This window comes from Micromys minutus (assembly GCF_963924665.1).
Source record: "Micromys minutus genome assembly, chromosome: 7".
Lineage (NCBI taxonomy): Eukaryota > Metazoa > Chordata > Mammalia > Rodentia > Muridae > Micromys > Micromys minutus.
Window position 1 is genome coordinate 56,832,486 of NC_137976.1, and position 23,719 is coordinate 56,856,204.

Consider the following 23,719-nt stretch of genomic DNA (forward strand, 5'->3'; position numbering starts at 1 on the left):
ATTAAGATAGAGGTCCCCTACCCTGGAATTCTCCTAATGAGCTTTACATCAGGCCTGTGAGCTTAGTTCTATTCAAATTAACCCTTAACCCTGGTGGTGACTGGGTGTCTCTCCTACCTTTTGCCTTACATATCCTAAAAACAACCCCTATACTTTAGGTTCCACTCCCTTTGAGATCCTATATGAGAGGCTTCCTCCCATACTGCCTAACCTCCAGTCTGATATCTTAGCAGAATATGACCAACATAAGTTTTTTTAATCCTTAAAAGCCCTCTATAGAGTCTAGAAAACCCTTTGTCAGGCCATCCACAAGATTTATAAATCTGTTTCTCCTCCTAACCCTCATTGCTCTGAACTAGGTGAAAAAGTCTAGATTAAGAGACATAACCACAAGACTTTGGAACCTCACTGGAAAGGACCTCACACTGTGATCCTGACAAAGCCTATGGCCGTTAAGTTGGAAGGGATCAAGACATGAATACGCCATCCCTTCTTTAAGCCTGCCAGAGAGCTATATGATCCAGCAGTTGAGGTCACAGCAGAAGAGATCACAGGGGAACTGCCCCAAGAACAATGACAGGTCCATCTGCTGAAGCTGCTGTTCCAGTGCTCCTGATCCTTCTTGCTTGCTGCTTATTCTCTGCTGCATAAGCCACCAGCCCTTTTACTATCTGGGTGCTCCCAGGGGGCAATGTAACAACCTTGTCATAAGTTCATAGTGGGTGGAAAGAGACTACCAGTTCTAACTCCTCTCATCCTAGACTTAACACAAAACTGTTGTTTACTGGACAGAGACTCTACATTGAAAATAAGATATCCCCAGCCTATCCCAACCTCTAAAACAACCTCTATCCTACTGTTATAGATACATGTTGCCCCCAGAGAATGCTTGGTGGGCTGGTACCTCAGGGCTTACTCCATGCATTTGTGTCCTGATTGCAAATAGAACTGAGGATTTTTATATCCTAGTACAGCTTGTACCCAGAGTGACTTATTACTCTGGAGAGGATGTCTTCAACCAGCTAGCACCTCCAAACAATTAAGTTAAAAGGGTGGCCATTTCTGCCTTGTTACATTATTCTCTCCTTGACATAGGGCTGGCTAAAGCTGCAATTCCTACAAGGCCCTACAGATGGTGATAGATACAGATACATAAGAGATCAAAAAAAAAAAAAAAAAAAAAAGTCCATCATAGCCATGCAAGATTTCGTATCCTCCCTGGAAAATGTAGTCTTACAGAACAGAAGAAGACTAGACTTACTATTCCTCTAGCAGGGACAACACTGTACAGTTTTAGGTGAAATATATTGTTTCTATGTTGAACATTCAAGGTTGGTTAAAAAAAAGTCTATGGCCTTGATTAAAAAGAAACTAACACACACACACACACACACACACACACACACACACACACACACACACACACACACAAGTTAGCTTTGACTTGTGGTCCTTAATAATCAAAGTTTCAGTTAGGTTTGTAAGGAGCATATTTATTCTCAAACAACAATACCAGCCCTTAGAAACATCTCAAGGTTCAAAATGGCCCATTGCTGACAGAGGAGAATAAGAAGGCTAGGCTGAAAACATGACAGGCTTAAAATTGGCCGTTCAGGAGACTATGCCTAAATACTGGGCAAGTCCAGACAAATCAGTTAATAAAGAAAAAAGAAAAAAAAAAAAGAAACTATCTTCAGGCAGCTAGTCAGAAACTGCCCTGCCACCAGAAGCTGCCCTGCCACCAGAAGTTGTCTTTGTCACTTGGCCTGAGACAAGGACAATAGGTCAATAACAATTTCCAGACATCCCCAGTAACAGTTTCCAGTCTAGACACCCTGATGATGTCTCTTAACTGTTTCAAATCATAGACTCAACAGACTGAGATAGAGGCCACCTACTCAGAAAATTCTCTGATATGCTTTAAATCAGGCCTGAGAGTGTTAGATCCTCAAAGCAAAGACCCCAACGCTCCATCCCAGGAAAAGAAGCACCTCAAATCACTCACGAGAAGCGGTCTTGATGCAAACTGCAAGAGGATTTTTATTCCAAGTGCGCTGGGGCCCACAGTCGTACACCACACCGGGGTAGAAGACTGCAGACCCTGAGTGCAAGATTGGGACAGCTTTTATAGGGTTCACAACAAAGCCCACGAATCCCAAACCAATCCTGGCAAAGCCCTCAAATCATAAACCAATCATTTTAAATTATCTAAGCCCACACTCTAGGGACCAATCGTGTTAAACTATCTAAGCCCAAGCTCCATGGACCAATCAGTTCCCTGTAGTCTCAGAGGTCTGTATTTGTGCGGTCTCCTGAGTGGGGGTGACAATGGCACTCAGGATAAGTCACTAGGACGGGGGGCTTCTATGGTGCAAGCAGTTTGCCGAAGCCAGATAAGAGTTAAGTCAGCTTATCTCCTGTTAACTTACTAGGCCCGGCTCTCGTATCCAAGGGCCTGCTCTATGCTCTTTCACCCAGTTTCATACAAGAAGCAGGCTCTGGAACAGCAAGGAGTGTGACCTTATATCTACTTACTGGCAGAGAGCAGGGTCTAGAATTTGAGTTATTTAGGGGTTCTTAGGTGTGGGGATTAAGGCTCCTTTAGAGTAAGGTAACTTGGGGTCCTTGAAGGGGTTAGGCTATAATTTTTATCCTTTCAAGAGCTCTCTTCAGGGTCTCTTTCTTGGTAATGGGAGTAACCAATATGATACACTCTACAAAATAAAACATTCTTGGCAGTTACATACTATTTAAACCAGGGATATTATTCTTTAGTAAATCATTGACCCTTACAAGACATGTATTACTTTGCCTAACCCACATTTTCATAATCTTATTATATTTGAAAATTATAGCAATATATATTTATTATTGTAAGGCTTTTATGAAATCACATTTGAGGTTTTATAAAGATATGGAGAAATATATATAAAACATAGCTTTTGGCTGGGCAGTCCCTCAGGCAGCCTACCTTCTCTGCCATGTGTCTATCCATGGAATTCTCAGTGCCCACATCCCAGCTCTGTCCTTTCTCCCTTCATCTTCCTTCTGTGTCTGTCTAGTCCTCTCTGCATCTGCCTGCATCTCTGCCTGTGCAGACATTCTACCCATTCTCCTCTTCTACCTCCAAGCTATCAGCCTCCAAGCTATAATGCAAAAAGCCACACTGCTTACCCTACCAGCTGACATTAGGGGCTATATTGGGGACTATATGGCCTTCACCAGGGCAGCTTGCCATTCTTTTTGAAGCAGGTGAGGATGTGACAAACATTTAAATATACTGCTAGACTGGCACTGGGTCAGTTAACAATTGAAAGCACAGGGACACACTTTCTCATAGCTAATAAAATATTTGTAGGTTTTCCCAACATTTCCCCCCTTTAGTTAAAGAAATGGCTTTATCTGTAATAACAGTATATTATATACAACAAATAACTATGAGAATTATTAGGGTAAGAATTATTTTTACAGTGTTCAATCCATTTGTATTTGGCAACTAATGGAAAAAAATATTTTAAGCTGGCCCACTGACGTCAGGACTCAGCCTGCCCGCAGATTGCTGAGCACCCAGAGAAGCTTCAGGACCATTCTTCCTCCTGAGCCCACACGTGAGCTTCTACTTTCTCTCCACTAACTATCCAGGAAGAGACTGCAAAGAACTCTCAGGGCACAGGTCTATTGGAGTTGCTTGGGAACTGACTGTTCCAGCCCTCATCTGTACCTGGAGCCAGAGCCAGCCCACCACCATCAGGAACTAGCAGCCTATCCACAGAGAGCTGACCACAGGAGCAATCTCCCTTCTGAGCCCATAGGCCTAAGACCCACAGGAGAAACAAGCTCCAGACAGAGACAACAAAATCATCTAGCATCATTAAAAAAATGGCAAGAGGCAAGCACAAGAAACCAAGACAACCTGGCAACATCACAACCCAGTTCTCTTACCACAGCAAGTAGTGAATATCCAAACAAACCAGAAAAACAAGAGTTGAACTTAAAATCATACCTCATGTTGATGATGGATAGCACCCAGAAGTATATGAATAACTTCCTTAAAGAAACTGAAGAAAAGATCACTCAGAAACTGCCTCACCTTGGGATACACCATATATGCAGTCACCAAATCCAAACACTATAGCTGATCCCAAAAATTACTTACTGGCAGGAAGCAGACAGAGATGCCCAGTCAGGGACTATGCTAGAGTCATATAGATACAGCTGAGCATGTTTGCAGCTAACCATGAGTCTGAATTCAGGGACCCCAATGAGGTTGTTAAAGAAAGGACCTAAGGAGCTGAAAGGGGTTGCAACCTCATGTGAAGAACAACATTATCAACCAACCAAACCCTCTAAAATTCCCATGGACTAAAACACCAACCTTTGTGCACACTTAGAGAGATCTATTGATCCAACTGCGTATGTAGCTGAAGATGGCAATGTCTCATCATTGTGAGAAGAGGCTTTTGTTCCAAGGAGGGCATGTTTTCTCAATGTAGGGGAATACCAAGCCAATGGGGTGTAGGGGGTGATCAGGAGGGAGTGCACCTTTGTGAAGGCAACTGGAGGGAGAGGGGAGATGGGAACGGGCAGGGTAAAGGGATGACATCTCAAATGTAAATACAGAGTATCTAATTTTTAAAAAGCAAAATAAAAAAATGAAAGAATACACGTAAACAAATAAAAGCACTTAAAGATGAAAAACAAAAATCACTTAAAGAGCTATAGGAAAACACAACCAAACACATAAAAACAATTGAAAATGAAAATAAAAACAATAAAGAAATCACAAAGGGAGACAACATTGGAAATTTAAAAAAAAAAAAAAAAACTAAGAAACAGATCAGGAGTCATAGATGCAGCATCAACAACAGAATACAAGAGATGGAAAAGAGGATCTCAGGGGCAAAAGATACCATAGAAAACACTGACACAACAGTCAGAGAAAATGCAAAAATAAAAAGGCTAACCCAAAACATCCAGGAAATCCAGGACACAACAAGAAGACCAAACCTAAGGATAATTGGTGTAAAAGAAGGCAAAAACTCTCAACTAAAAGGTCCAGTAAATATCTTCAAGAAAATTATAAAAGTAAACTTACCTAACCTAAAGAAAGAGATGACCATGCACATACAAGAAGCCTACAGAGCTCCAAATAGATTGGACCAGAAAAGAAATTCTTCCTGACATGTAAAAGTCAAAAAACAAAATGTGCAAAGCAAAGAAAAAATATTAAAAGCAGTAAGGGAAAAAGGACAAGTAAAACATAAAGGTAGACATATCAGAATTACAACAGACTTCTCAAGAGAGACTGAGAGTTAGAAGATCCTGATCAAATGCCAACCCAGATTACTATAGCCAGCAAAACTCTCAATTACCGTAAAAGAAGAAACCAAGATATTCCAGGACAAAAGCAAATATAAAAATGTCTGTTCACAAATCCAGCCCTACAAAGGATAATAGATGAAAAACTCCAATATAAGAAGGGAAATCACACTCAAGGAGAAAAAAGACAATAGTCTTCTTACAACACACCAAAAGAAAAACACACACACAAAAATAATTCTACCTATAGCAACAACAATAACAGGAAAAAAACAATCACTATTCCTTAATTTCTCTGAACATCAATGGACTCAATTTTCCAATAAAAAGACATAGACTTTTTACATACATAAACAGGATCCAGGATATTGCTGCAAACAGAAAACTCATCTCAGTGACAAAGATAGACACTACCTCAGAGTAAAAGGCTGGCAAAAATAAATTTCCAAGCAAATGATCCCAAGAATAAAAAGCTGGAATAGCCATTCTAATAAGAGAATAAAAAAGATTTTAAACCAAAAGTTGTAAAAAAGATAAGAAAGAACACTTTTTACACATTAAAGGAAAAATCTGTCAAGATAAACTCTCAATCCTGAACATCTATGTTCCAAATACAAGGGCACCCACATTCATAAAAGAAATTCTACTAAAGCTCAAAGCATATATTGTACCTCACACAATAATAGTGGGAGACTTCCCCAGTCTAATTAATGGACAGATCAGAGGCAGAAACTGAACAGAGACAAAGCAAAACTAACAGAAGTTATGAACCACATGGATTTAACAAACATCTATAGTATATTTCATCCTAAATCAAATATATATATACCCTTTTCTCAGCACCTCAGGGTACTTTTTCCAAAATTAACCATATAGTTAGACACAAAAAAAAACAAAAAAAACAAAAAAACAAAAACAAAAAAAAAAAAACCAAAGAAAAACAAACAAAAAACAAAAAAAGAAACTTAACAGATACAAGAAGATCAAAATAATCTCATGCATTCTATCAAATCACCGTGGACTAAGGCTGGTCTTTAATAACAAAAAGAACAAAAAGCCCACATACACATGGAAGCTGAACAATGCTCTACTTAATGATAATTTGTTTAAAAAAGAAAAAAATGAAGAATTTTTAGAATTTACAAAAATAAAGGCACAATATACCCAAACTTATGGGATACAATGAAAGCAGTGCTAAGAGGAAAACCCATAGCTCTGAGTGCCTCCAAAAGGAAATTGGAGAGAACATACACTAACAACAAGACAGCATACCAGAAAGTTCTAGAACAAAAAGAAGCAAATATGCCCAAGCAGAGTAGATGGCAAGAAATAATCAAACTCAAAGCTTAAATCAACCAAGTAGAAACAAACAAACAAACAAAAACTATACAAAGAATCAATAAAACCAGGAGCTGGTTCTTTGAGAAAATCAACAAGATTAATGAACCCTTACCCAAACTAACTAAAAGGCACAGAGTATCCAAATTAACAAAATCAGAAATGAAAGGGGAGAGATCACAACAGAAACTGAGGAAATTCAAGAAATCATTATTCCTACTACAAAAGCCTATACTCAACAAAACTGGAAAATCTAGAGGAAATGGACAATTTTCTAGACAGATACCAGGTACCAAAGTTAAATCAGGATCAGATAAATCATCTAAACCGTCCCATAATACCTAAAGAAATAGAAGCAGTCATCAAAAGCCTCCCAACCAAAATGAGACCAGGACCAAATGGGTTCAGTGCAGAATTCTATCAGAACTTTATAGGAAACCAAATACCAATACTCTCCAAAATATTCAACAAAATATAAACAGAAGGAACAGTTCCCAACTCATTTTTCAAAGACACAATTATGCTCATACCTAAACCACACAAAGACCCTACAAAGAAAGAGAACTTCAGACCAAATTCCCTCATGAATATCAATGAGAAGGTACTCAATAAAATTCTTGCAAGCTGAGTACAAAAACACATCAAAATGATCATTCACCATGATCAAGTGGGATTCATGCCAGGGATGCAGAGATAGTTCAATATAAGAAAATCTATCAATGTAATCAACTATATAAACAAACTTAAACAAAAACCACATGATTATTTTATTAGATGCTAAAAAGCATTTGACAAGATTCAACAACCCATCATGTTAAAAACCTTGAAAAGATCAGGAATTCAGGACTCAAATTTAAACATAGTAAAAGCAATATACAGCAAACCAGCAGCCAACATCAAAATAAATGGTGAGAAAATTGAAGCAATCACACTTAAATCAGGAACTAGACAAGGCTGCCAACTCTCCCCCTACCTATTCAATATATTACTGGAAGTCCTATCCAGAGGAATTAAACAGCAAATGAAAGTCAAAGAGATAAAAATTGAAAAGGAAGAAGTCAAAATATTGCTATTTGCAGATGATATGATAATATACTTAAGAAACCCGAAAAACTCTACCAGACAACTCCTACAGTTGAAAAAGAACTTCAGCAAAGTGGCTGGATATAAAATTAACTCAAACAAATCAGTAGCCTTCCTCTATGCAAGGTGAGAAAGAAATTAGAGAATCAACACTCTTCACAATAGTCACAAAGAATATAAAATATATTGGTGTGACCCTAACCAAGCAGGTAGAAGATCTATATGACAAGAACTTCAAGTCTCAAAAGAAAAATTGAAAAAGATCTCAGAAGATAAAAAGATTTCTCATGCTCATGGATTAGAAGGATCAACATAGACAGATACCAGGTACCAAAGTTAAATCAGTATCAGATAAACTATCTAAACAGTCCCATAACACCTAAAGAAATAGAAGTAGTCATCAACCAAAAAAAAAAAAAAAAAAAAAAAAAAAAAATCAAACCTCCCAACCAAAAAAAAAAAAAAAAAAGCCAGGACCAGATGGGTTCAGTGCAGAACTCTATCAGACTTTCATAGAAGACCTAATACCAATACTCTGCAAACTATTCCACAAAATATAAACAGAAAGAACACTACCCAATTTGTTCTTTGAAGTCACAATTAAGGTCATACCTAAACCACACAAAGACACTACAAAGAAAGAAAACTTCAGACCAATTTCTCTTATGAACATGAATACTCAATGAAATTCTTGCAAAGCGAATCCAAAAACACATGATCATTCACCATGATTAAGTAGGTTTCATCTCAAAGATCCAGGGATGGTACAACATACAGAAATCCATCAACATAATCCACCATATGAACAAAGTCAAAGAAAAAAACCACATGATCATGTCATTAGATGCTGAGAAAATATTTGACAAAATTCAACACTCCTTCCTGTTAAAAATCTTAAACAGATCAGGAACCCAAGGCCCATAACTTAACATAGTAAAAGCAATATACAGAAAACTGGTAGCCAACATCAAAATAAATGGTGAGAATATTAAAGCAATTCTGCTAAAATCAGAGATTAGACAAGGCTGCCCACTCTAACCCTACCTTTGCAATATAGTACTGGAAGTCCTGGCCAGAGCAATTAAACAGCAAAAGAAAGTCAAAGAGATAAAAATTGGAAAGAAAGAGTCAAAATATTACTATTTGTCGATGGCATGATAGAGAACATTTACAGCTGATAAACAACTTCAGCAAAGTTGCTGGTTATACAACTAACTCAAACAAATCAGTAACCTTTCTCTACTCAAAGGACAAACATGCTGAGACAGAAATTAGGGAAAAGATACCCTTCAAAATAGTCACAAACAATGTAAAATACCTTGATGTGACCCTAACTAAGCAAGTAAAAGATCTGTATGACAAGACTTTAAATATCTGAAGAAGGAAAATGAAGTAAACCGCAGAAGATATAAATATGTCCCAGGCCCATGGATTGGAAGCATCAACATGGTAAAAATGTTTATCTTACCAAAAGCAATCTACAGATTCAATGTAATCCCCATCAAAATCGCAACTCAATTCTTTTTAGACTAGGAAAGAGCAATCTGCAAATTCATCTGGAGTAAGAAAGAATCTAGAATAGTGAAATTTATTCTCAACAATATAAAAACTTCTGGGGGAATCACCATCCCTGACCTCAAGCTATATTTCAAAGCAATTGTGAAATTAAAAAACAAACAAACAAACAAACAAACTAAAACTAAAACCGCATGGTATTGGTACAGAGTCAGGAAAGTAGATCAATGGAACAGAATTGAAGACCCAGAGAAGAATCCTCACACCTATGGTCACTTGATCTTTGACAAAGGAGTTAAAAACATTCAATGGAAAATGGACAGCCTCTTCTACAAATGATGTTGGTTCAACTGGATGACAGCATGCAGAAGAATGTAAATCAATTCCTTCTTATCTCCTTGTATAAAGCAAAATTCCAAGTGGATCAAAGACATCTACATAAAACCAGATACACTGAAACTATTGGAAGAGAAATTGTGGAAGAGCTTAGAACACAGAGGCACAGGGGAAATTTTCCTGAGTAGAACACCAATGGCTATGCTCTAAAATCAAGAATCAACAAGTAGGACCTCATCAAATTGTAATGTTTCTGTAAGGCTAAGGACTCTGTCAAGAAAACAAACTGGGAAAAGATCATTACCAATCCCACATCTGATAGAGAGAAAATATATACAAAGAACTCAAGAAATTAGACTCTAGAAAATCAAATAATCCTATTAAAAATGGGATACAGAGATAAACAAAGAATTCTCAACTGAGGATATCAAATGTCTGAGAAGCACCTAAAGAAATGTTCAACATTCCTTGTCATCAGGGAAATGCAAATCAAAACAACCTCACACCAGTCAAAATGGCTAAGATCAAAAACTCAGATGACAGCAGACACTGGCGACAATGTGGAGAAAAAGAAACACTCCTCCATTGTTGATGGGATCTTTAAACTGGTACAACCACTCTAGAAATCAGTCTTGCCTCAGAAAATCGGACAGAGCACGTGTGTCCTGAAGACCCAGCTATTCCACTCCTGGGCATATACCCCAAAGATGCTCCAACATATAATAGGAACACATGCTCCACCATATTCATAGAAACCTTATTTATAATAGTCAGATACTGGAAAGAACCCAGATGTCCTTAAACAGAAGAATGGATACAGAAAGTGTGGTACATTTATACAATAGAATACTACTCAGCTATTAGAAACAATGATTTTAAGGAATGCCTAGGCAAATGGATGGAACTAGAAAGTATCAAACTGAGTGAGGTAACCCAGGAACTAAAAAAATCACATGGTATGCACTCACTGATCATTGGATACTAGCCCCAGAAAGCTCTGAATATGCAATAAACAGTTCACAGACCTTATGAAGCTTAAAAAGAAGGAAGGCCAAAACGTGGAAGCCTCAGTCCTTCTTAGAAGGGAGAACAAAACACTCATGGGACGAGGTACAGGATCAAGTGGAAGAGCAGAGTCTGAAGAGGGTATCCTTCAGGGGCTGCCTCACCTGGAGATCCACCCCATGTGCAGCCACAGAGCCCAAGCACTATCACTGATGCTGGGAGGTGCTTGCTGTCAGGAACCAGATAGGGGTGCCTCCTTAGGGGCTCTGCCAGTGTCATACTGCTGAGCATGCTTGCAGCTAGCTATCTGACTGAGCACGGGAACCCCAGTGAGGATGCTGGGGTGAGGGATAAAGGAGCTGAAGGGGATTGCACCCTCATGGGAAGAACAACATTGTCAACCAACCAAATCCTCCATGTCTCTCATGGATTAGGACACCAACCACTGAGCATGCACTGAGAGGCCCATGGCTCCAGTTGCTTATGTAGCAGAGAATAGCAGTGTCTGGCATCATTGTGAGAAGAAATCTTTGGTCCAGCGAAGTCACAATTTCCCAATGTACGGGAAGCCAAGGCACTGAAGTGGAAGTTAGTGCACCTTCATGAAGACAGGTAGAGGGGGAGGGGTGGGCAAAGGGAACAACATTTTAAATGTAAATACAGAGAATAACTAATAAAAAAAATTTTAAATAAATAAAGAAAAAGAAACTCAGATTGGCTTTAAAAATATGTAATGGATAGTCCCCATATCTTTTTATTATTATTATTCTATGAATTTACATTTCAGATGTTATCCTTGTCCCACAATCCCATTCCCCCTCTCCCTCCCATTGCCTCCATGAAGGTGCTCCCTCTCAAAACTACTGTATCCCACCTCAGTACCTTGGCATTCTTAAAACTGGGAAAACAAGCCTTCACTGAACCAAAGGCCTCTTCTCACACTGATGCCAGAGAATGCTATCCTCTGCTGCATATGAACCTGGAGCCATGGGTCCCTCCATGTGAACTCATTGGTTGGTGTTTTAGTCCCTGGAACCTGTGGTGGGTTTGGTTAGTTAATCATGTTGTTCTTCCCATAGGGTTGCAGACCCTTTCAGCTCCTTCAGTTTTTTTTTTTTCTAGCTCCTTCATTGGGGTCCCCGTGTTCAATCCTAAGGTTAACTGCAAGCATCCTCCTCTGTATCAGTATGGCTCTAGTAGAATCTCTGAGGAGGCATCCATTAAAGGTTCCTTCCAGTAAGCACTACTTGCCATCAGCAAAAGTGCTTGGGTTTAGCGGCTACATAGCTGGGTGGATGCCCAGGTGAGACAGTCTCTGGATGATCTTTTCTCCAATCCCTGTTCCTCTATTTGTTCCTTTATCTCATCCCATGAATGTTTTGTTCTCCCTTCTAAGAAGGACTGAGGCATCCACATTCTGGCCTTCCTTCTCTTTGAGCTTCATAAGTTCTGTGAATTGTTTATTTATTCTGATCTTTTGGGGCTTATAAGTGAGTACATACCGTGAGTATTCTTTTGTGACTGGGTTACCCCACTCAGGATGATAGCTTCAAGTTCCATCCATTTGCCTAGGAATTTTATGAAGTCATTGTTTTTAATAGCTGAGTAGTATTCCATTGTGTAAATGTACCATAATTTCTGTATCCATTCCTCTATTTAAAGACATCTGGGTTCTTTTCAACTTCTGGCTATTATAAATAAGACTTTTATGAACATGGTGGAGCATTTGTCCTTGTCAGATGTTGGAGTGTCTTTTGGGTATATGCCCGGGAGTGATATAGCTGGGTCCTATGTCCAATTTTCTGAGGAACCACCAGAATGATTTCCAGTGTGGTGGTTGCAGTTTACAATCCCACCAACAAAAGAATGTTTTTCCTTCTCCACATTGTCACCAGCAGCTGCTGTCACCTGGGTTTTTGATCTTAGCCATTCTAACTGGTGTGAGGTGAAATCTCAGGGTTGTTTTGATTTGCATTTCCCTGATGAATAGGAATGTTGAACATTTCTTTAGGTGCTTCTCAGACATTTGATATGCTCAGTTGAGAATTTTATTGTTTAGCTCTGTGCCCCATTTTTAATAGGATTATTTGATTCTCTAGAGTCTAACTTCTTGAGATCTTTGAATATATTGGATATTAGATCTCTATCAGTTGTGGGATTGGTAAAGATCTTTTCTTAATCTGTTGGTTCCCATTTTGTCCTTTTGACAGTGTCCTTTGCTTTACAGAAACCTTGCAATCTCATGAGGTCCCATTTGTCATTATCTTCTATTAGTTTCAGTGTATCTGATTTATGTGGAGGTCTTTGATCCACCTGGACTTGAGCTTTGTCCAAGAAATGATCTATTTACATTCTCCTGCATGCTGACAGCCAGTTGAACCAGCATAATTTATTGAAAAGGCTTTCCTTTTTCTACTGAAATTTTTAACTCCTTTGTCAAAAATCAAGTAAGCACATGTGTGTAGGTTCATTTCTGGGTCTTTAATTCTTTTCCACTGATATGCCTGCCTGTCTCTGGGCTATTACCAAGCAGTTTTTATCACAATTGATCTGTAATACAACCTGAGGTCAGGATTCCCCTGGATGTTGTTTTATTGTTGAGAATAGTGTCTGCTATCCTGGGTTTTTTATTATTCCAAATGAATTTTCAAATTGCTCTTTCTAACTCTATGAAGAAATGAGTTATAATTTTGATGGAGATTTTATTGAGTAAATTGCTTTTTGCAAGATGGCCATTCTTAATATGTTGATTCTTTCAATCCATGAGCATGGGAGATCTTTCCACTTTCAGATTTCTTCTTCAATTTTCTTCTTCAGAGACTTGAAGTTCTTGTCATACAGATCTTTCACTTACTTGGTTAGGGTCACCCCTAAGGTATTTCATATTGTGTGTGACTATTTTGAAGGGTGTCTTTTCCCTAATTTCTTTCTCAGCCAGTTTATCCTTTGTGTAGAGGAAGGCTAATGATTTGTTAAAGTTAATTTTATATCCAGCCACTTTACTGAAGTTATTTATCAGCTGAAAATGTTCTCTAGTAGAATTTTCTGGGTCACTTAAGTATACAATCATATCATCTTCAAATAGTCATATTTTGGCTTCTTCATTTTTAATTTGTATCCCGTTGGCCTCTATTTGCTGTATGATTGCCCTGGATACTACTTGCATTACTATATATAATAGGTAGGGGGAAAGTGAGCAGCCTTGTCTAGTCCCTAATTTAACTGGGATTGTTTCAAGTTTCTTACCATTTGGTTTGACATTGTCTACTGGTTTGCTGTATATTGCTTTTACTATGTTTAAGTATGGATGCCTGGTCTTTCTAAGACTTTTAATATCAAGGGGTGTTAAATTTTGTCAAATGCTTTCTTACCATCTAAAGATATGATCATGTGAACCTTTTTTTTTCCTTTGAGTTTGTTTATATAGTAGTTTATATTCATGGATTTTTATATATTGAGCCAGCCTTGCAACACTGGGATGAAGCCTACTTGATCATGGTGAATGATTATTTTGATGTGTTCTTGGATTCGGTTTGCAAGAATTTTATTGAATATTTTTGCATCAATGTTCATGAGGGAAATTGGTCTGAAGTTCTATTTCTTTGTAGGGTATTTGTGTGGTTTAGGAATGAGTGTAATTGTGGCTTTGAAGATTGAGTTGGGTAGTGTTCCTTCTATTTTGTTAACTTGTTGAAGAGTATTGGCATTAGGTCTTCTATGAAAACCTGATAGAGTTCTGCACTAACACCATCAGGTCCTGGGCTCTTTTTGTTTGGGAGGCTTTTGATGACTGCTTCTATTTTTTTAGGAGTTATGGGACTGTTTAGATGGTTTATCTAATCCTGATTTAACTTTGGTACCTGGTATCTGTCTAGAAAATTGTCCATTTTCTCTAGATTTTCCAGTTTTGTTGAGTATAGGCTTTTGTAGTTGGATTTGATGATTTCTTGAATGTTGTCAGTTTCCGTTGTTATGTCTCTCCTTTCATTTCTTATTTTGTTCATTTGGATATTCTCTCTGTGCCCTCTAATTAGTCTAGCTAAGGGTATATCGATCTTATTGATGTTTTCACAGAACCAGCTCCGTGTTTTCTAGATTCCTTATATAATTATTTTTATTTCTATTTAGTTGATTTCAGCTCTTAGTTGATTATTTCCTGCTGTCTACTCCTCTTGGGTGTATGTGCTTCCTTTTGTTCTAGAGCTCTCAGGTGTGCTGTCAATCTGTTAGTGTATGCTCTCTCCAGTTTCTTATTGGAGGTGCTCTGAGCTAAGAGTTTTCCTCTTAGCACTGCTTTCATTGCATTTTATACATTTGGATATGTTGTGCCTTCGTTTTCTTTAAGTTCCAAAAGGTCTTTGATTTTTTTTTAATTTCTTCCTTTACCAAGCTATTGTTGAGTAGAGCATTGTTCAGCATTCATGTGTATGTGGGGTTTTTGTTGTTTTTGTAGCTATTGAAGACAAGCCTTAGTCCATGGTGATCTGATAGGATGCATGGGAGTATTTTGATCTTCTTGTATCTGTTGAGGCCTGTTTTGTGACAGACTATTTTGGTCTATTTTGGATGAAAGTGTTGTGAGTTGCTGAGAAGAAGGTATATTCTTTTGTTTTAGGATGAAATACTCTATAGATGTCTGTTAAATCCATTTGGTTCATAAATTCAGTTAGTTTCACTGTGTCTCTATTCTGTTTTTGCTTCCGTGATCTGTCCCTTGATGAGAGTGGGGTGTTGAAGTTTCCCACTATTATTTTGTGCAGTGCAATATATGCTTTGAGCTTTGGTAGTTTCTTTTATGAATATGGGTGCCCTTGTATTTAGAGCATAGGTGTTCATTCAGGATTGAGAGTTCATCTTGATATTTTTTTCTCTGTGATGAGTAAAATGTGTCCTTCCTTGTCTTTTTGATAACTTTTGGTTGAAAATCTATTTTATTTGATATTAGGATGGCTACTACAGCTTGTTTCTTGGGATGATTTGCTTGGAACTTTTTTTTCCATCCTTTTACTCTGAGGTACTGCCTGTCTTTGTTGCTGAGATAAGTTTCCTATATGCAGCAAAATGCTGGATCCTGTTTATGTATCCAGTCTGATAGTCTGTGTCTTTTTGTTAAGGAAATGAGTCCATTGATGTTAAGAGAAATGAAAGAATAGTGATTGTTTTTTCCAGCTATTTTTGTTGATAGAGGTAGAGTTACATTTGCATGCTTTTCTTATTTAGTATTTGTTGCAAGAAGATTACTTTCTTGTTTTTTCTATGGTGAAGTTTCCCTCTTTGTGATCCAGTGTTCCATCTATTATTTTTTTGTAGTGATGGATTTGTGGACAGATATTATGTAAATTTGGTTTTGTCCTGGAATACCTTGGTTTCTCCATCTATGATTGTTGAGAGTTTTGCTGGATATAGTAATCTGGGATGGCATTTGTGTTCTCTTAGAGGCTGTATGACGTCTATTTAGAATCTTCTAGCTTTCAAAGTCTCTGTTAAAAAGTCTGGTGTAATTCTGATCAGTCTGCCTTTATATGTTACCTGTCCTTTTTCCCTTACTGCTTTTAGTATTTTTTTTTTTGTTGTTGTTGTTTTGAACATTTGTTGTTACAACTATTATGTGTTGGGAAGAATTTCTTTTCTGGTCCGATCTATTTAGGGTTCTGTAGGCTTCTTGTATGTTTATGGTCATCTTTTTCTTTAGGTTAGGTAAGTTTTTCTTCTATAATTTTTTGAAGATATTCACTGGACCTTTAAGTTGGGAGTCTTTGCTCTCTTCTACACCTATTATCCTTAAGTTTGGTCTTCTCATTCTGTCCTAGATTTCCTGGATGTTTAGGGTTAGAATATTTTTAATATTTGCATTTTCTCTGACTGTGTGTTGATGTTTTCTATGGTATCGTCTGCCCCTGAGAGTCTCTCTTCCATCTCTTGTATTCTGTTGGTGATGCTTGCATCTATGACTCACAATGTCTTTCCTAGGTTTTCCAACTTTAGTGTTGTATCCTTTTGTGATTTCTTCATTGTTTCTATATCTGTTTTCAATTCCTTCACCTGTTTGGTTGTGCTTTCCTGTAGCTCTTTAAGTGATTTTTGTGTTTTCTCTTTAAAAGCTTCAATTTGTTTGAATGTGTTCTCCTTGCTTTCCTGTACTTCTTTAAGCGTGGTATTTATGTGCTTCTCGGGGATCTTCATTACCATCAGGAAGTATGATTTTAAGTCTAAATCTTGTTTTTCTGGTGAGTTTAGATATCCACTATTTGCTGTGGTGGGAAAACTGGGTTCTGAATGTATCTGGTTGTCTGGGTTTTCATTTCTTAGGTTCTTGTGCTTTCCTCTTGTCATCTTGTTATTGGTGATGCTCGGTGATCTCACTGTCTCTGACTAGAGCTTGCCTCTCCCATGGGTCTGTAGGCCCATGGTCTCCAGAGGGAGATTGTTTTTGGGTATTTGGCTCTCTGGGTAGACAGTGAGTTTTGATGACAGTGCCCAGTCCTGATGCAAGTAGGCTGGCTCTGTCTTTGGGCCAGAAGTGTCTGTTCGCAGACAGCACTGGTACCTGTGCCCTGAGAGTTCAGTGCGGCCTCTCCTGGAATAGACAGTGAAGGAGTATGGACTCACACCTGGGCCCAGGAGTGAGAGCCACCCTGTGGCTCTTCTGGGCGCCCAGAAACCTGTAGGCAGGCTTGGTCCCTATATCTTTGTTATGTTATAAACTACTTTGAGAATGCACATCAGGCTGTCTTCTTTGTAGTGTAAAATTAGAGAAGCTTAGAGCTTCCATCAGTGTAATACTCCCAGTGGTTTTGAAGCATGAACCTAGGACCAAGACCTTCAGGATAAGAACTGCCAGGTTTTTTTTCCTTTTAATCAGAATAATAAAAGTTTTGTGTTCAACAGTAGATATTGTGTTGTGCTATCCCTTCCTATCTTAATCTTCAAATGCTACTAACCAAAGTTTACCATTACATATGTCATTCTGATGAACATTATATAAGCCTGAACTTGTGCGTGTGTGTGTGTGTGTGTGTGTGTGTGTGTGTGTGTGTGAGAGAGAGAGAGAGAGAGAGAGAGAGAGAGAGAGAGAGACCACACTGACTTCTTAACATAGGTGTGAGGAAAGCTTTCTGTATTCACAAGGTAAAACATGATAACTATCCAATCATCCAATGGATTTTAGGGTCTCCCACTTGCAAGTATCTTAATTAAAGAACACTGATAGAAGTGAAGCTACAGTTGAGACAACAGATAAAAATTGAAACCGTGTTTGATGGAGGTCCCAGTCTAACTTTAATGAAGTAATTTAATCCAGAGACAATTTGAGATTTGTACTCAGTGGCCCTGAATTTTTCATATTTCTCATTGGTTTTCTCTTCAAGCAGTAGTCTGACCTTATGAGAAGAAAATAAGAGATGATGTTAGGGCTGTGTTGACTCAGTTTATCTAAGTCACAAATCTGGGAACCTGATCCTGCTGAGAGTCCTCAGAGATGCTGATGAGTGTTGGCTGGCTGTTCAAGCCTCTAGCCTCTAATCTCAGAATTTGGAAGACTGAGGGAGGAGAATGTTATTTAAGAATGTTATTCAGCTTGAGGTATATTGAAAGTTCCAGGCTAGTTGAGGCTACCTACTAAATACTGCTTTAAATATCAACACACACACACACACACACACACACACACAAAGCAAAAAAAAAAAAAAGTGTACATAGTCATGATTTGCAATGAACAACTCCAAGAGGTACATCTATATTTGATCAATTACAAAGTAAGTGACTCTTAGTGTAGATTTTCTCTGGACTCCTTCAAATCATTCAAGGGACACAATAACCCTCTCTGGCCTGACACTGCGTGGGGACCTAACCAACCATAATCTCAGAGGAGTAGATTGAATTTCCTGACATAAACGGGTCTTTCTGTAGTATCTGCCAAGGGAATGATTGCTGTGATTGAGAAAATGCTTCCTAAAAACACAGTTTACTGCCTGCATATCTGCCTCCCAACACTGTAGTGGGAGTTGTCCCATCAGGCTTTCTCCTGCAACACAGGACAGGTGAGTGACATCTGGGAGCTGAGCCACCACAGTGTACCTGTTCACCTGACAGTAAAGGGGTTGGCAGCAGTGCCTAATGTCCTGTTATCTTAAACCTGTGATCATGAAACAGTGCTTAATTAAGATTTTTTCTATAAAATTCCCTAGGCATTTTGATTTCCTCTACACTATTAATTTGGAGGAGTAGAGCTGGTTTCTTTCAGTGCTGTATTTAGCTTTAACATTTTGTAGCCTGATGCTCAAAACACAAGGGAGACTGAAAATTTTTTGTGGTAGAGGCTGAGCAACTGGTGGGAGGGAGACCTGGGCTGCCGGGGAGCAGAGAGATCTCTGCGGAGTGCACACGGAAAGTGCACACCCTGCCTTGCCCTGCCCTGCCTTACCCGATCCAGTGATTGGGAACAGAAAATTAGAACTTCTGTTTCCACCTGGAGGCGACTTCAGGACACAGAGCAGAGCCTGGCCCATCTGCCACCCAGAACGGCGGCTCGTAAAGGCAAAGCAACTGGTGGGTGGGAGACCTGGGCTGCCGGGAACAGAGAGATCTCTGCGGAGTACACACGGAAAGTGCACCCCCTGCCTTGCCCTGCTGTGCCGTGCCTGATCCAGCAACCAGAAACAGAACGTTGGAACTTCTGTTCACACCCGACGACTCTGAGGCATAGAACAGGGCTCAGCCCATCTGACACCTGGACCAGTGGAAAACCAGGGACACAGACCAGATACAAGGGAAAGGCAAGAACATATCACTGACAACAAAATGGCAAGAGGAAAGAGAAAGAGTATATCCCAAGGAAACCAAGACAATCTAGCAACACCAGAACCCAGCTCTCCCATAACAGCAAACACCAGAATTACAAACACTCCAGAAAAAGAAGACACAGACCTGAAATCATACCTCAAGATGCTGATAGAGATACTTAAACAAGAAAGGGAGGAAAAGCAAAAAGATTCAGAAGCTTTTAAAGAAGAAACAAGAAAAACACTAAAAGAACTCAAAGAACTAGAGGAAAACAGAACCAAAGAAATAAAGGAATGGAAGAGGGAAATTAAAACAGAGATTGACACAATAAAGAAAACACTAAAAGAGATAACCCTAGAGTCAGAACACCAAAAAAAGAAATCAGGAGTCACAGAAGCAAGCATTTCCAATAGATTACAAGAGATCGAAGAGAGAATCTCGGGGGCAGAAGACAACATGGCAAACATAGACAAAACAGCCAGAGAAGATGCAAAAAACAAAAAGCTCCTAACCCAAAATGTCCAGGAAATCCAAGACACAATGAGAAGACCGAACCTAAGGATAATAGGAATAGAAGAGGGAGAAGAGTATCAACTAAGAGGCACAGTAAATATCTTCAACAAAATCATAGAAGAAAACTTCCCTACCCTCAAGAATGAGATGACCACGAGCATAAAAGAAGCCTTCAAAACTCCAAATAGGTTGGACCAGAAAAGAAATACCTCCCGACACATAATAGTAAAAACATCAAGCGCCCAAAGCAAAGAAAGAATACTAAAAGCAGTAAGGGAAAAAGGTCAGGTAACATATAAAGGCAGACCAATCAGACTCACACCCGATTTCTCAACAGAGACTATGAAAGCTAGAAGAGCCTGGACAGACATCATGCACTCCTTAAGAGAGCACAAGTGCCAGCCCAAGCTGCTATACCCAGCAAAACTATCAATCACCATCGATGGAGAGACAAAGATATTTCAAGACAAATCAAAATTCACACAATATCCGACCACAAACCCAGCACTACAACGAATTATAGGTGGAAAACCCAATACAATGAGGGAAAATACAGCCTAGTAAAAACAAGAAAACTCCTAAACAAGAAAACTAAAAGAAGAAAAAAACACAGACACAACTCAACCCAAAAAAGCAATAATGGCAGGAAACAGAAACAACTATTCCTTGATATCTATTAACATAAATGGTCTCAACTCCCCAATAAAGAGACATAGACTATCAGACTGGATTCATAAACAAAATCCAGCCTTTTGCTGCATACAGGAAACTCATCTCAGAGACAGAGACAGACACTATCTCAGAGTAAAAGGGCGGGGAAAAACTTCCAAGCAAACAGCTCCAAGAAGCAAGCTGGAGTGGCTATTCTAATATCGAATAAAGTAAATTTCCAACCAAAAGTTATCAAAAAAGATAAGGAAGGACACTTTTTACTCATTACCGGGGAAATCTGTCAGGAGGAACTCTCAATCCTTAACATATATGCTCCAAATAAAAAAGCACCCACATTCATAAAAGAAACCCTACTAAAGCTCAAAAATACATTTCACCCCACACAATAATAGTGGGAGACTTTAATACCCCACTCTCACCAATGGACAGATCAGGGAAACAGAAACTGAACAAGGACACTGCAAAACTAGCAGAGACTTTGAACCAACTAGAATTAATAGATATATACAGAACATACTATCATAAAGTAAAAGAATACACCTTCTTCTCAGCACCCCATGGCACCTTCTCGAAAATTGACCACATAATTGGACACAGAACGAGCCTCCATCGATATAAGAAGATTGAAATACTCCCATGCATTCTCTCAGATCACCATGGTCTACGGCTGGTCTTTAACAACAACAAAGACAACAAAAAGCCCACATACACATGGAAACTAAACAACATTCAGTTAAAGGGTAGCAGGGTCAAAGAAGAAATAAAGAAATTAAGGACTTTCTAGAATTCAATGAAAACGAAAACACAACATACCCAATCCTATGGGATGCAATGAAAGCAGTATTGAGAGGAAAACTCATAGCCCTAAGTGCTTCCAAAAAGAAACTGTAGAGAGCTTACATCAGCAACCTCAAAGCACAGCTAAAATCCCTAGAACAAAAGGAAGCAGATATACCCAAAAAGAGTAGACGGCAAGAAATAATCAAAATTAGGGCAGAAATAGACCAAATAGAAACAAAAAGAACCATTGAAAAAATCAACAAAACAAAGAGTTGGTTCTTTGAGAAAATCAACAAGATTGATAAACCCCTAGCCAGACTAACTAGAGGGCAAAGAGAGAGTATCCAAATTAACAAAATCAGAAAGGAAAGTGGCGACATAACAACTGAAACTGAGGAAATTCAAGAAATCATCAGATCCTACTACAAAAACTTATACTCCACAAAATTGGAAAATGTGGAGGAAATGGATGAATTCCTAGACAGATACAAGATCCCAAAGTTAAACCAGGACCAAGTAAACCATCTAAATAACCCTTTAACACCTAAAGAAATAGAAGAAGTCATCAAAATCCTCCCAACCAAAAAAAGCCCAGGTCCAGATGGGTTCAGTCCAGAATTTTATCAAACATTTATTGGGGATAGAACACCAATATTCGCCAAACTATTCCAAAAGATAGAATCAGATGGAATATTACCCAACTCATTTTTTGAGGCTACAATAACCCTCGTACCTAAACCACACAAAGACCCTACAAGGAAAGAGAACTTCATACCAATCTCACTTATGAACATTGATGCAAAAATACTCAATAAAATCCTTGCAAACCAAATCCAAGAACACATCAAAATGATTATTCATCATGACCAAATAGGCTTCATCCCTGGGATGCAGGGATGGTTTAACATAAGGAAATCCATCAACGTAATCCACCATATAAACAAACTCAAAGACCAAAATCACATGGTCATCTCACTAGACGCTGAGAAAGCATTCGACAAAACCCAACACCCCTTCATGTTAAAAGTCCTGGAAAGAACAGGAATCCAAGGTTCATACTTAAACATAATAAAAGCAATATACAGCAAACCAACAGCCAACATCAAACTTAATGGCGAGAAACTTGAAGCAATCCCACTAAAATCAGGGACTCGACAAGGCTGCCCACTCTTTCCCTACCTATTCAACATAGTACTGGAAGTCCTGGCTGGAGCAATTAGACAGCAAAAGGAGATCAAGGGGATACAAATCGGAAAGGAAGAGATAAAAACATCACTCTTTGCCGATGACATGATAGTGTACTTAAGTGACCCCAAAAATTCCACCAGAGAACTCCTAGAGCTGATAAACAAGTTCAGCAAAGTGGCTGGATACAAAATTAACTCAAACAAATCAGTAGCCTTCCTATACTCAAAAGACAAACATGTGGAGAAAGAAATTAGGGAAAAGGTACCCTTCACAATCGTCACAAAAACTATGAAATACCTTGGTGTTACTCTAACTAAGCAAGTGAAGGACCTGTACGACAAGAACTTCAAACCTCTAAAGAAAGAAATTAAGGAGGATCTCAGAAAATGGAAAGATCTCCCATGCTCATGAATTGGAAAAATCAACATTTTAAAAATGGCCATCCTACCAAAAGCAATCTACAGATTCAATGCAATCCCCATCAAAATTCCATCCCAGTTCTTCATGGAATTGGAAAGATCAATGTGCAATTTCATATGGAATAACAAAAGACCTAGAATAGCTAAATCCATCTTCAACAACAAGAAAACATCTGCGGGAATCACTATTGCTGACCTCAAGCTATATTACAAGGCAATTGTGCTGAAAACTGCATGGTACTGGTACAGAAATAGGCATGTGGATCAACGGAATAGAATAGAAGATCCAGAAAAGAGCCCTCATGTATATGGTCACCTGATTTTTGACAAAGGAGCAGTAAACATTCAATGGAAAAAGGACAGCCTATTCAACAAATGGTGCTGGTCCAACTGGCACTCAGCATGCAAAAGAAAGAAAATAGACCCTTTCTTATCTCCTTGTACAAAGCTCAAGTGTAAGTGGATCAAAGATCTCCACATTAAACCAGATACACTGAAACTATTAGATGAGAAAGTAGGAAAAACCTTAGAACACATAGGCACAGGAGAAAATTTCCTGAACAAAACACCAATGGCTCAAGCTCTAAGGTCAAAGATCAACAAATGGGACTTAATGAGATTGCAAAGTTTCTGTAAGGCTAAGGACATCGTCAAGAAAACAAAACGGCAACCAACAGAATGGGAAAAGATCTTTACCAACACCACATCAGATAGAGGCCTAATATCCAAGGTGTACAAGGAAGTCAAAAAGCTAGACACCAGAGAATCAA